The following is a 13,274-nucleotide window of genomic DNA, read 5'->3' as shown; positions in this document are numbered from 1 at the left end:
TGATTCTTGTAAAAGATAGGACGTTCTTCAACAGTTTTGAAAGCTCGGGGTTTTTCGATTTTGCTATTAACAGAAGGGGCATTTTGTGGCTTCCTGTAGAGTTAGCACACTTCAGCGTGATAACACGGTCACCACTAACTTTATGGGCAGCGCACCAGTTTCTCTTTTAGGAAGCTAATGTTGTTTCAGGCAAAGCCTCCGAGATGAGGCGTGTCTGACTTACGTTGTATAAAAACTCAGGGTGACTAGAATCTGCTTCAATTTTGGATGTTTCAAAAACGTTTCTGCTGCTTTTGATAATTTGCTGATAATTTTTCACCACTTAAATCCAGTGCCTTGCCTCTAAATACCGTAACAATCCATAGCTCGCTTTAAATGAAGACTAACTGTCGATTTTCTCTGCTGAAAGATTTGCCTTTTCGCCAACAACCGGCCCTGAAAGATGGTTTCCTAATACTCGCTGTTGCAAAAACCACTTGTCTATAGCCTGTTAAGCGGTTTGTTTTCTGCTGTTTTCACCGCTTTTTCTCGAAGAACTCCCTCTTTATTCTCAAGGACAAACGCAAAGTTTAAAATTGAGGACGCTCTTTTATGTCTGAAATTGTTGATGCTCCCACGTGAAATATCTCATCTAACTGATTACTTCACCGCCTCTGTGCAATTGTTCATCGACTTTTATTTTGTTTGCGAAAAATAAGACAATGCGTCTTCTCTAAGAAGACATATACCTCACATGCAGAAAACAAAACGAAAGACATGGAACACGGAATATATAGCAACAAATCCATGTGTACGTTAATGTCACGACACTGACTGATGTAAGCCGCGACGAATGACTGTCACCACCAACACAACATTGCGTATACTGCGCGTACAACAGTGCGCGTACTGTATTCATTGTTCACTGGAAGGTTTTATCCTTTAATGTATTCACTGCAGATTGAATTTCGAACGATAAAGGAACGCACAGTGTACTGTATACTGTAGCAACTATAGAAGGAAACCAACAATTTTAGTCATTCAGTACAAATTTATTTTCCCTCAAAGCCATTCGGATAATCGGCAATATGGATAGTTGGAGATAGAATAATTGAATTTACACTGTGCCTACCCCTCTCTGATATAATTTTTGTCACAGTAATTCACTGGTAGTTGGCTCTCCCAGTAGACACATTTCACGAACGAATTTTTACGTATCTAGTATGAGAATGAGTTTACGACAAGTGATGTCGATCAGTGGACTTAGACGGCTGTGGTATGTTTCAGTGCGTTTTGTGTTTAAGTATGTTCTTTGTTCTATTCTGCTGGTGCTCACTCTCGATGTGTTTTGGCGGTAGCTCGCCGTATTTGCAATTTGTCGTTTAGTGTAAATACACTCCTGGAAATTGAAATAAGAACACCGTGAATTCATTGTCCCAGGAAGGGGAAACTTTATTGACACATTCCTGGGGTCAGATACATCACATGATCACACTGACAGAACCACAGGCACATAGACACAGGCAACAGAGCATGCACAATGTCGGCACTAGTACAGTGTATATCCACCTTTCGCAGCAATGCAGGCTGCTATTCTCCCATGGACACGATCGTAGAGATGCTGGATGTAGTCCTGTGGAACGGCTTGCCATGCCATTTCCACCTGGCGCCTCAGTTGGACCAGCGTTCGTGCTGGACGTGCAGACCGCGTGAGACGACGCTTCATCCAGTCCCAAACATGCTCAATGGAGGACAGATCCGGAGATCTTGCTGGCCAGGGTAGTTGACTTACACCTTCTAGAGCACGTTGGGTGGCACGGGATACATGCGGACGTGCGTTGTCCTGTTGGAACAGCAAGTTCCCTTGCCGGTCTAGGAATGGTAGAACGATGGGTTCGATGACGGTTTGGATGTACCGTGCACTATTCAGTGTCCCCTCGACGATCACCAGTGGTGTACGGCCAGTGTAGGAGATCGCTCCCCACACCATGATGCCGGGTGTTGGCCCTGTGTGCCTCGGTCGTATGCAGTCCTGATTGTGGCGCTCACCTGCACGGCGCCAAACACGCATACGACCATCATTGGCACCAAGGCAGAAGCGACTCTCATCGCTGAAGACGACACGTCTCCATTCGTCCCTCCATTCACGCCTGTCGCGACACCACTGGAGGCGGGCTGCACGATGTTGGGGCGTGAGCGGAAGACGGCCTAACGGTGTGCGGGACCGTAGCCCAGCTTCATGGAGACGGTTGCAAATGGTCCTCGCCGATACCCCAGGAGCAACAGTGTCCCTAATTTGCTGGGAAGTGGCGGTGCGGTCCCCTACGGCACTGCGTAGGATCCTACGGTCTCGGCGTGCATCCGTGCGTCGCTGCGGTCCGGTCCCAGGTCGACGGGCACGTGCACCTTCCGCCGACCACTGGCGACAACATCGATGTACTGTGGAGACCTCACGCCCCACGTGTTGAGCAATTCGGCGGTACGTCCACCCGGCCTCCCGCATGCCCACTATACGCCCTCGCTCAAAGTCCGTCAACTGCACATACGGTTCACGTCCACGCTGTCGCGGCATGCTACCAGTGTTAAAGACTGCGATGGAGCTCCGTATGCCACGGCAAACTGGCTGACACTGACGGCGGTGGTGCACAAATGCTGCGCAGCTAGCGCCATTCGACGGCCAACACCGCGGTTCCTGGTGTGTCCGCTGTGCCGTGCGTGTGATCATTGCTTGTAGAGCCCTCTCGCAGTGTCCGGAGCAAGTATGATGGGTCTGACACACCGGTGTCAATGTGTTCTTTTTTCCATTTCCAGGAGTGTATATTAAGTTATCTTGCAAATATGGAGCTTATTTTCCGCCGTCAATTCTATTCACTTAAGGTAGACAGCTAAAGTGCTAACCCCGACGAAGGACTAGAACCGTGGTAAAGGTTTATTCACCAACTTGTGACAGGGTTTCCGTTCCTGTTTTGTTACACTGACGACGCTCTTGTCTTCTCCGACACTATTGAAAAACGTAAGGAGCACCAACGAGCTCTTTTTCCAGAGGCGGAAGGACTACGGAGTGGTAGTTAACGAAGACAAGTACATTTTTGGGAAATAGAGCATACAGTTTCTCGGGTTCCTCGTTTCCGCAAAATGTCTGTCTTCAAACCCTGAAGGACTACAACTCATCCGTGACTTCCCGATTACGAGGACTTTCATGGAACTGCGAAGATTCTTGGGAACGATTAATTCCTACGGGCGCTATCTCCACAGGCATCTGCGAAACAGGCTGCTGTGAATGTACTTCCGAAGGGGAAGTTCACCACAGGGAGTAAGAAGGTACCGTGGAACGAGAATATGCTGAAGGTCTGTAAGGACGTTAAGGATACTATGACGGGAGCTGTGCTATTACACCATCCTATTCACGATGTCAAACTGGGTATCGATGTCAACGCGAGCCGGGATGGGGTCGGTGCGACATGATGATAGAGGACGAATGGCGACTGGCAACCGTTTTTTTTTTCCGCCCGTTCACAGAAGCACAGCGCAAATAAAGCGCTACACACCGTGAATTACCAGCCATTCACGCATCTGTTAAATTCGTCAAAGAATACCTGGATGGCGAGGAGCACTTGACGGTTTACACAGGTCGTGCACCGCTTACAGCATTCTTTTCCGAGACGACAGACGTAGCGTCGCCCCGGCAGTGCACAGCACAGCTGACTCCACAGACACGAGACACGTAGGCTGCAGGGACGATGTTGCGGCTGATTACGACGTAGCTGCGCCAGAGTCCAGGCAGTCTGCTGGGAGAAAACAGCTGTTGACCAAAAGGAAGACTCTGAGTTGGCCCAGTTGTTAGCGAATGAAGCTGATGGTCTGGTGTTTGACAAAGCAGAGGTAAAAGAGGTGGGACTTGCCTTACGGTGTGGTATATCACAGGGTAGATTTCGTCCGTAGATTCCACCAGGACACAATCCGCCCCGGTAGCTGAGTGGTCAGCGTGAGAGACTGTCAATCCCAAGGGCCCGGGTTCGATTCCCGGCTGGGTCGGAAATTTTCTCCGCTCAGGGACTGGGTGTTGTGTTGTCCTAATCATCATCATTTCATCCCCATCGACACGCAGGTCGCCGAAGTGGCGTCAAATCGAAAGACCTGCACCAGGCGAACGGTCTACCCGACGGGAGGCCCTAGCCACACGACATTTCCATTTACCAGGACACAGGAAAGAGGTTTTCTGCGCCTTTCGTAATTTAGTACACTCGGGAGTCAGGGCTTCAACTAAACTGCTGGCAAAATACGTGATATGGTCCGGAATAAGAGGCGATTCCCTCCGCTGGGCTGTGGCAGAAGAGCAAAGATGGCAGAAACGTGTACGCGCCTATGGGAACATTCGCCGAACCTACAGCCCCTTTTATGGACCTACTTATTGACCTGCTGGGATCTCTTCCGTGGTCCGAAAGCTGTAGCCAGGTGTCGACGGCGGTGGGTCGGCTTACCCGTCGGCCAGAAGCTGCCGCCGGGTTCAGTACTTGGGCACACACTGTGGCCACCACTCCCCTGGTACTCTGGTCTGATCGCTTAGGAGTGCCGCAAGAGATCACGTCTGGCCGCGGGACACGGTTTGAGGTTTATCTACTTCAAGAGCTGCTACACATACGCAGCTGCCGTCACATTCGATCGACTAGTTCCCGCCCAGCAAGCAGTGGGTTAGCTGAATGATTTCTTCTTCTTCTTCTTCTTCTGTGGCTGTACAACTGAAACGTCCCCTTTCTAACAATTTTACGGGACTGTGCTTAACCTGACGCACAATATTTTTTTAGCGCAACGCAATCTGACTTTCAAAAAAATCCCTGCAAAGGAATGGCCCTGACTAACATTAAACTATACCTTTCACAAATCACTAAATCACTTACCTCACAATAATCTTCTTTTCTCCCACTACTGCAATACAGCAAGCGCCACTACTGCCAGCTAAATAAAAGATTCAAACTATGGAAGGCACTAACTAATGATAGGGATAGTTAGCAAATGAAAGATATTAATAGAGAACAAACAATGTATTTACCTTGATATCATCATATATGAATATAGCAGTTCATGACAAGTTTCAAAACTCCGCCATCTCTCTCCCCACATCCACCACTGCTGGCGGCTCACCTCCAACTGCCCAACGCTACGCGCTGTTCACAGCCAGCTGCCTAACACTACAATGGCGAGTATTACAACAATGCAAAGCAGCCACAGACTGCACACGGCACAGCCGGTGATTTTCATACTGAGGTGGCGTTACCAATAAAAAAACCTAAACAGCCTACTTACATAGCCCCCATGCTCCCCACAAAAAAATTTTACAAATTGGTTGGGGCAGTGGCCAAAACATATTTGTTAAAATTTTTCATAATCGTAATTGCAATAACAAAGAAATCAAATGCACACACTTATTGATACAATGTTGGTCAAAAGCTAAAATTTTTTCACAGTCCATAAAGACAGTCCTGATCATTCATCACATTGCAGTGTTTTTCTCAAAGTCTGAGCAGTAAATGAAAATGCACACGGAAGTAGTGGATTTCCATGCAATCTTGAAGAAGTAGTGTTGTCCTTCCAACGGAAAGACAGTACTGACTCTCGACATGCAGACAGGTCATGGGCCACAACAGAGCAAACCCACAGCGGAGTCAGTCGACGTTTTGAAGAATATTGGTAGTTAGGTCATCATAGAGCAGACCCACTGTAGTCCTGGTAGAGATAATGGTATTGGTGGGCCACCAGAGGCGCAGACACACTGCAGTCCTTGTAGAAATAATGGTATTGATGGATCATCAAAGAGGTAGACCCATTGTAGTCCTTGTAGAGATGGCCAGCAGCCATCTGTTGCAAATGTGCAGGTGCACAATCACCATCGAAGAGTCTTGCGGACAATATAGCAAGTCCATAACCACCACTTGTGCACTCACAAATGTTTTTTGGAATTGTCCTTAGAACCAGCAATGCTGTTATCCAGTCCCTTGCTGAATCAATAAAACACGTGCAAACACTATCACTCCCCACTTCTCACATATTGTGCATATGCTATACAGAAACGTGTGCAGTGAAATGTAACTTACAAGTTAATAATATGATGAACTGGTGACAAGTACAATTTTATAACATAAGAACACAATAACAAAGGTACAAAACACATCAGTAAAGAACATAACAATACAGATAACATTTGTGGTAAAACAGGCTTTACAAAAGAATAGAAATAGACATATACATCAGTGTTATAAAAATAATGACATAAGTACATACATAAAAGATCAGAATAGCTTTTGAAACATCAACTTTACACATGAGCATTAAAACAGAACAGAATTACTATTGTCTAACATCTTTACAAAGAAAATAACATATTATTAATGCCAATTATATTTGAGGAGAACAGTATTCCTCATCATAGTGAATGTAGCTTAGTATTAGAAGAAGAAAAAATTCTATGACACTACACAAAGACAGGAAGAAAACAAATACACAAGGGTACACAAACACATAGTGGGATAACACAAGGAAAGGACAGGGTTCGTTTTCAGTGTAACTTTTGGTACTGCAGTATTGTGCGAACAAAACCTTTTTTGTTCTTGGAGATCTCCCATCGTTCTTCATTATTTCCAAAAGTCCTATCTATACCTGCTTTCTGTACTTTACTCGTATAGCTTCTCAATGCATTGCTTCCAATTCATCGCTACTCATTCTCTTATAGGCTACCCCCTCTTAAGCTAACTTGTATCTACTGAGCTCAGATGCTAAACTAAGGGACGAGGCAATGCAGCAACACATAAAACAATAAACGCAAACAGCAATGACAAAAAAGTGCAGATTTGCAAAGGAAGCAGCATTTTAGAAATTAGCGAAGCAATTGCAATATTACAACTAATCTAAGGCAATGTGCAGCAAACAATAACAAGAAATCATTAGTAAAACTGGCTTAACAGAATAATACAAAGTCAAATTCAATAACACTATGCCTGGCAAACAGCAGCAACTTATACCTAAACATGACATAGCTCAAGCAGAAAAAATATTACAGTTAAAATGGCCATGTTTAAAACTTACGTCACATCTTAACACTAGAGTGATGCATCACAAAAACTTACTCTACGAAAAAAAAAATAACAAGTAGTTGAAAAGAAAATTATGTATGCAGTTCCTGTTATTAGTCCCTTCTTATTGTTCTTTCCATTCCAAGAGCTCCTTTTTCGAAGAATGTGGGTCATAAAATAATTATTTAATAGATCTGTTGACAGAAAGTGTCCACATTAGCAAATGATTTTTTTATTATTATTATTATTTTTTTTTATAAAACCCATGCTGCAACACAGCTGGAAACTAGATATCAAATGAAATAAGCAACTATGAAAGGCAAAGCATAAAAATATCATTCAATAGTCATGTGACATTTCATAAGTTAGTAGAAAAATCTCTCAACTAGAGAGACAGTAGTCATAATCAGGTGTATAGACACAAAAATATTTCTCGTCATTTCATTAGGCATCCAGTGTAATCATATGTTTTCAAGTTCGACCGTGTCGTTTTTGCGATGCTTTCTACAAAGGAATGTCAGAAGCGAGGTTAATGGCCTCTTTTTTTTCCTACCTGTGCCGCTGCTCGCAATAATGGCTTTTTCTCAAGGCGGCTGGCACACCTGGCCGCTCACAACGAATTACTTCACGGTCACTTACCTTTCTTAACGAAATATTTACGACAGTGACAGTCTCACATAAAAATATTTCACAGGTCAAGAATTAGCGTTGCAAATCTGTAGAAACAAAATCTTATTGATATAACAGTGTCCAAAAAAATTTTCGTCGGCATTGTGATACATTCACGCATTTACACACATTTCACAACTCTTAAAGTACGATTCTTGGTTTCCAACAACCTTTATCACAAATCAGAGTCCCTAAATCACTATTCATTACTCCTTACCTTATTACACATATACAAATTCGTCGACGCTTCTTCAATATTTCCTGTTAATAAATACGTAGCATAATCAAATAACTCATATAGCATCAGCTTCTTGACCATAAACATACCTCAGCAGCATAATACACATCGTCGTCGTAAAAATAACATCATAACACCTCAGTCAAATCTCAAAATCGTCGTAGCTTCCTCCAATAATTTAAAAACCTAGAAAAATTCTCTGCTCATTTCAGTAGTGTCATCTACCTCAAACGTACTTTAAAATCATGCTCCCTTACCAAATATATCATTCAAAGCTCTCATAGTATCACAATGGGTCCAAAAAAATATGAACAGTTCACAAAGTATAGACAAAATACAATTTCGTAAGTGTGAAGATATCCAACTGTGTAATTACGTAAACATCTGTCACTGATGTAGTAAAAAGAATGTTTGTTTCTCTGTCAAATAATCAGATAGCTGTGTAATTTATGTGTTAGAGAAATATGGTACCGATGTGTAAAGTTGTATAAGCAAATACCATATTAGCTAGGGCTCCTTGTGCGTGCCAAACACATGGTACACAAAGTAAGTGTGTACCCCCCTGAGGATTAATGTAATTATACCCTCAGGTGTTACAGATTACAGCAATGGAGTGAAATATATCTCAGAAAACTTTCTTTGTAATTCAAAAATCTTTAAAAATAAATGTTTTAAGTACAAAATTAATCACTCAAATACGTGTCCTGTAGCGCTAAACTGTGCGTCATGTTGTAAGATAATCTCTGTGGAAGTCTCGTAGTTATCGCCCTCCGAAAGCTAAGTTCTACAGAAGTCAATGTACTTACCTCATGATAAACAAAAGTGAAATGCTTTGCGTATAGATATCTTAGTTATTGCGCTTATTGTTGTGATGAAGAAAGTACTGTACTGTAACGTATTGTTGTGCTACGGAAAAGGCTGCCTCATTGTTGCTATACCACAAAAGTTACTACTAAAACATGTTTTACTTTCCAGAAGAATTCAGAGAAACTGTGCAGATATAAAACAGATACACCGCAAAAGCAACAAGGTAAATTGTGTCACACATTAGTAGCGTCGTGATATAGTCATGTAGCTGTCAAATAAACTAACCACTGTGTCACCTGGTATCTCTCAGAAAGCACCTTGAATCCATAATGTATTTGCAAGTAAACCAAAATATTGCATTAAAGAAAAGCAGATTATCTTTCAATAAACGGTTTTACGTGTGAAATGTGGTGTAAACCTTTGCTCTTCCTAGTACTCAGAGTGTGAACTTGAATGCAATTATCATGCCGTATACGTCGTTAAAGAATACTGGAATTTTTCTCAAGGTTAGCGTCTATGTTATTTTTCTCGGAGCCAGCCGGCGCAGGTGTCTGCCTGCGGTGCGGGTCAGTGTCTGTTTCTTTGTTGGAGCGCGTCGTTATTGGGATTCGGAGACCTAACTTCTACAAATTCACCTCCTCGAGAGGGCCCTGCTCTGTTTGAATCCCGCCAGTTCTGATGCAATTCAGGTCTGTCGTTATATCGGTAGTTTACATAGTTTCTTGTTTGTCGGTCATGTGGTGGAGAATTTCTCCCGGAATCGTAACTGCGCGCTGAACTGTTGCGTCTGAAGTTATTCTGCACCCTTTTTTTTTTTTTTAACAGCTTATAGTAAAAATCATTGTGTCGGCGAGTAGCATATCGGTCATTGTTAGGTCGTGTCGGCGGTTCCATCTTAAAATTCGGTGCACATTGCCAATTTCTTTCATAACTTCCGAAGTGTCCCGTGTCACTATTTTGTGGCTGTTCCGTATTTCTATGTCCCTCTTCCCGTACTGGAGCGCGAGTGTCCTCTGAAATATGTAATTCTTGTATTACTTGTGTCAGCTGATCTTGTACTTCGCGGATTTCTCTTTGGTGTTGCGTATTAATTTGATTTTGATTTTGTTTGAATTTTCTAATTTGTTCATACTCTTCTGTGTCAGTGAAGGCTACAGGTCTTGTGTCATTCAGATCATCATCTACCTTTGTAGATAAGTTAGTGACCTGATCCGAAAGTTCGCCTACTTTCTCCGATAGTGAACACATTTCCTCAGTGTGTTTTTCTGAACCAAGTTTCAGAGTGTCCATTTGTGTTGAAATCAAATCTACTGTGTCCTTCAAGTTTTCCTGAGTTTTTGCAAGTTGCATAACCGAATCGGTAGATGCAACTGAGTCAAATTTAGCTTGCAAGGTCTCATGATTTTCATGAACAGTAGTTTGCAGTTCTTTTATGGCTGCTTCATGATTCTGTAGTGCATTTTCATGACGCGAAAAAATAGGTTGGAAATGCTCACAAATTTGTGTTTTTACGTCATTACAGACTTTTTGACATTTCGATTCAATGTTATGTAACTCAGTAGTTAAATCCTCACGTGTTTGTTCAAGAGTTTGCTCCAATGAGTCTAACTTTTGAAGCTTTTGTTCCATTTGTTTCTGATTTTGTTCAATTGTGTCTAATTTTTCAAGCTTTTGTCCCATTTGTTGCATTAATTGTAATAACAATGCACTGGTGTCTGAAACACGTTCCTCAGTGCTTTTCGGCAGTGAAGTTGCACCGGCAACATTCACATTTTGACAAGCAGAAAATGTGTCTTGACTTATTTGAGAAAACGGTGAGGACCCAAATCCTGAATCTATAGTATTTGCGAAATTGTGTCCTGTCATTTCGGATTCCTGAGGCGAGCTATTGCCGACCGATCGATCGATAATGCTTCCCTGCTCACTAATTGTTTCACTGCCAATGCCATTGTTTGCCGCAAGCTCCATTTCCCTATGCGCAATTACCAAATTACTACTTTTAACATTAGTTAATTCATTATTCTGCGGCGCTAACATACTGCTTTCGTCTTCGCTGTCATTTCTCAATTTATTTTGGAGCCTAGTGTTACGTTTTTCACACGCCATTATTGTCACAGTATTTCACACGACAACACCGAAAAACACAATTTGAAGAGCAAAAATAAGAGAACACATTAACATAACACTGAAAATAATATCTAGTTAATTGCAGCTGCGAAATACTTGGTGCAAATCTACATGCATGCCACAACTGTTTTACTGTACAACAATGAAAAACTACAACTACAATGGAAATTCTCTCTATAATTACGCGCTAGCAATAAACAAAATCTACACTAATTACACAAACTACAAGAAAAAAAATCAGAAGATTCCAGTGAGGTATCCTAGGCTAAGGGTCGACATATGAAACGTCCCCTTTCTAACAATTTTACGGGACTGTGCTTAACCTGACGCACAATATTTTTTTAGCGCAACGCAATCTGACTTTCAAAAAAATCCCTGCAAAGGAATGGCCCTGACTAACATTAAACTATACCTTTCACAAATCACTAAATCACTTACCTCACAATAATCTTCTTTTCTCCCACTACTGCAATACAGCAAGCGCCACTACTGCCAGCTAAATAAAAGATTCAAACTATGGAAGGCACTAACTAATGATAGGGATAGTTAGCAAATGAAAGATATTAATAGAGAACAAACAATGTATTTACCTTGATATCATCATATATGAATATAGCAGTTCATGACAAGTTTCAAAACTCCGCCATCTCTCTCCCCACATCCACCACTGCTGGCGGCTCACCTCCAACTGCCCAACGCTACGCGCTGTTCACAGCCAGCTGCCTAACACTACAATGGCGAGTATTACAACAATGCAAAGCAGCCACAGACTGCACACGGCACAGCCGGTGATTTTCATACTGAGGTGGCGTTACCAATAAAAAAACCTAAACAGCCTACTTACACAACTCATGATGAGTCTTGGCCTGTTCAACTATGTGCTTCCGTTTATCCCGGCCCCTTGCTATCATTTTCCAATTCCCGTAGCTCATCTTCAGAAGGTCTTCTAAGATTCCGTCCTCCCACCTACTTTTCGGTCGACCACGTCCTCTCTGTCCACCTGGCTTTTCCTGTAAAATGATTTTTGATTTCTGTACCATTCATCCGTCCACGGTCCAACCCACCTCAGTCTAGATGACGTCACAAATCTTCTAAAAGGCTGAACTTTGTAGATGCCGTTCAACTTATGAATGTATCTCCTCCTCCAACCTTCCCTTTCGCAAACTGCGCCGATGATTCTCCTGACAAGGGGACCTCCCCATCGCACCCCCCTCAGATTTAGTTGGCACAGTGGATAGGCCTCGAAAAACTAAACACAGATCAATCGAGAAAACAGGAAGAACTTGTGTGGAACTATGAAAAAATAAGCAAAATATGAACCATGGACCTTCCCGTTGGTGGGGAGGCTTGCGTGCCTCAGCGATACAGATGGCCGTACCGTAGGTGCAACCACAACGGAGGGGTATCTGTTGAGAGGCCAGACAAACATGTGGTTCCTGAAGAGGGGCAGCAGCCTTTTCACTAGTTGCAGGGGCAACAGTCTGGATGATTGACTGATCTGGCCTTGTAACATTAACCAAAACGGCCTTGCTGTGATGGTACTGCGAACGGCTGAAAGCAAGGGGAAACTACAGCCGTAATTTTTCCCGAGGACATGCAGCTTTACCGTACGATTAAATGATGATGGCGTCCTCTTGGGTAAAATATTCCGGAGGTAAAATAGTCCCCCATTCGGATCTCCGGGCGGGGACTACTCAAGAGGACGTCGTTATCAGGAGAAAGAAAACTGGCATTCTACGGATCGGAGCGTGGAATGTCAGATCCCTTAATCGGGCAGGTAGGTTAGAAAATTTAAAAAGGGAAATGGATAGGTTAAAGTTAGATATAGTGGGAATTAGTGAAGTTCGGTGGCAGGAGGAACAAGACTTTTGGTCAGGTGATTACAGGGTTATAAATACAAAATCAAATAGCGGTAATGCAGGAGTAGGTTTAATAATGAATAAAAAAATAGGAGTGCCTGTTAGCTACTACAAGCAGCATAGTGAACGCATTATTGTGGCCAAGATAGACACAAAGCCTATGCCTACTACAGTAGTACAAGTTTATATGCCAACTAGCTCTGCAGATGATGAAGAAATTGATGAAATGTATGACGAGATAAAAGAAATTATTCAGGTAGTGAAGGGAGACGAAAATTTAATAGTCATGGGTGACTGGAATTCGTCAGTAGAAAAACGGAGAGAAGGAAACATAGTAGGTGAATATGGATTGGGGGGAAGAAATGAAAGAGGAAGCCGCCTTGTAGAATTTTGCACAGAGCATAACTTAATCATAGCTAACACTTGGTTCAAGAATCATAAAAGAAGGTTGTATACCTGGAAGAATCCTGGAGATACTAAAAGGTATCAAATAGATTATATAATGGTAAGACAGAGATTTAGGAACCA

This window comes from Schistocerca nitens, chromosome 9 (genome assembly GCF_023898315.1).
Source record: "Schistocerca nitens isolate TAMUIC-IGC-003100 chromosome 9, iqSchNite1.1, whole genome shotgun sequence".
Lineage (NCBI taxonomy): Eukaryota > Metazoa > Arthropoda > Insecta > Orthoptera > Acrididae > Schistocerca > Schistocerca nitens.
This window is presented reverse-complemented; position numbering follows the sequence as displayed.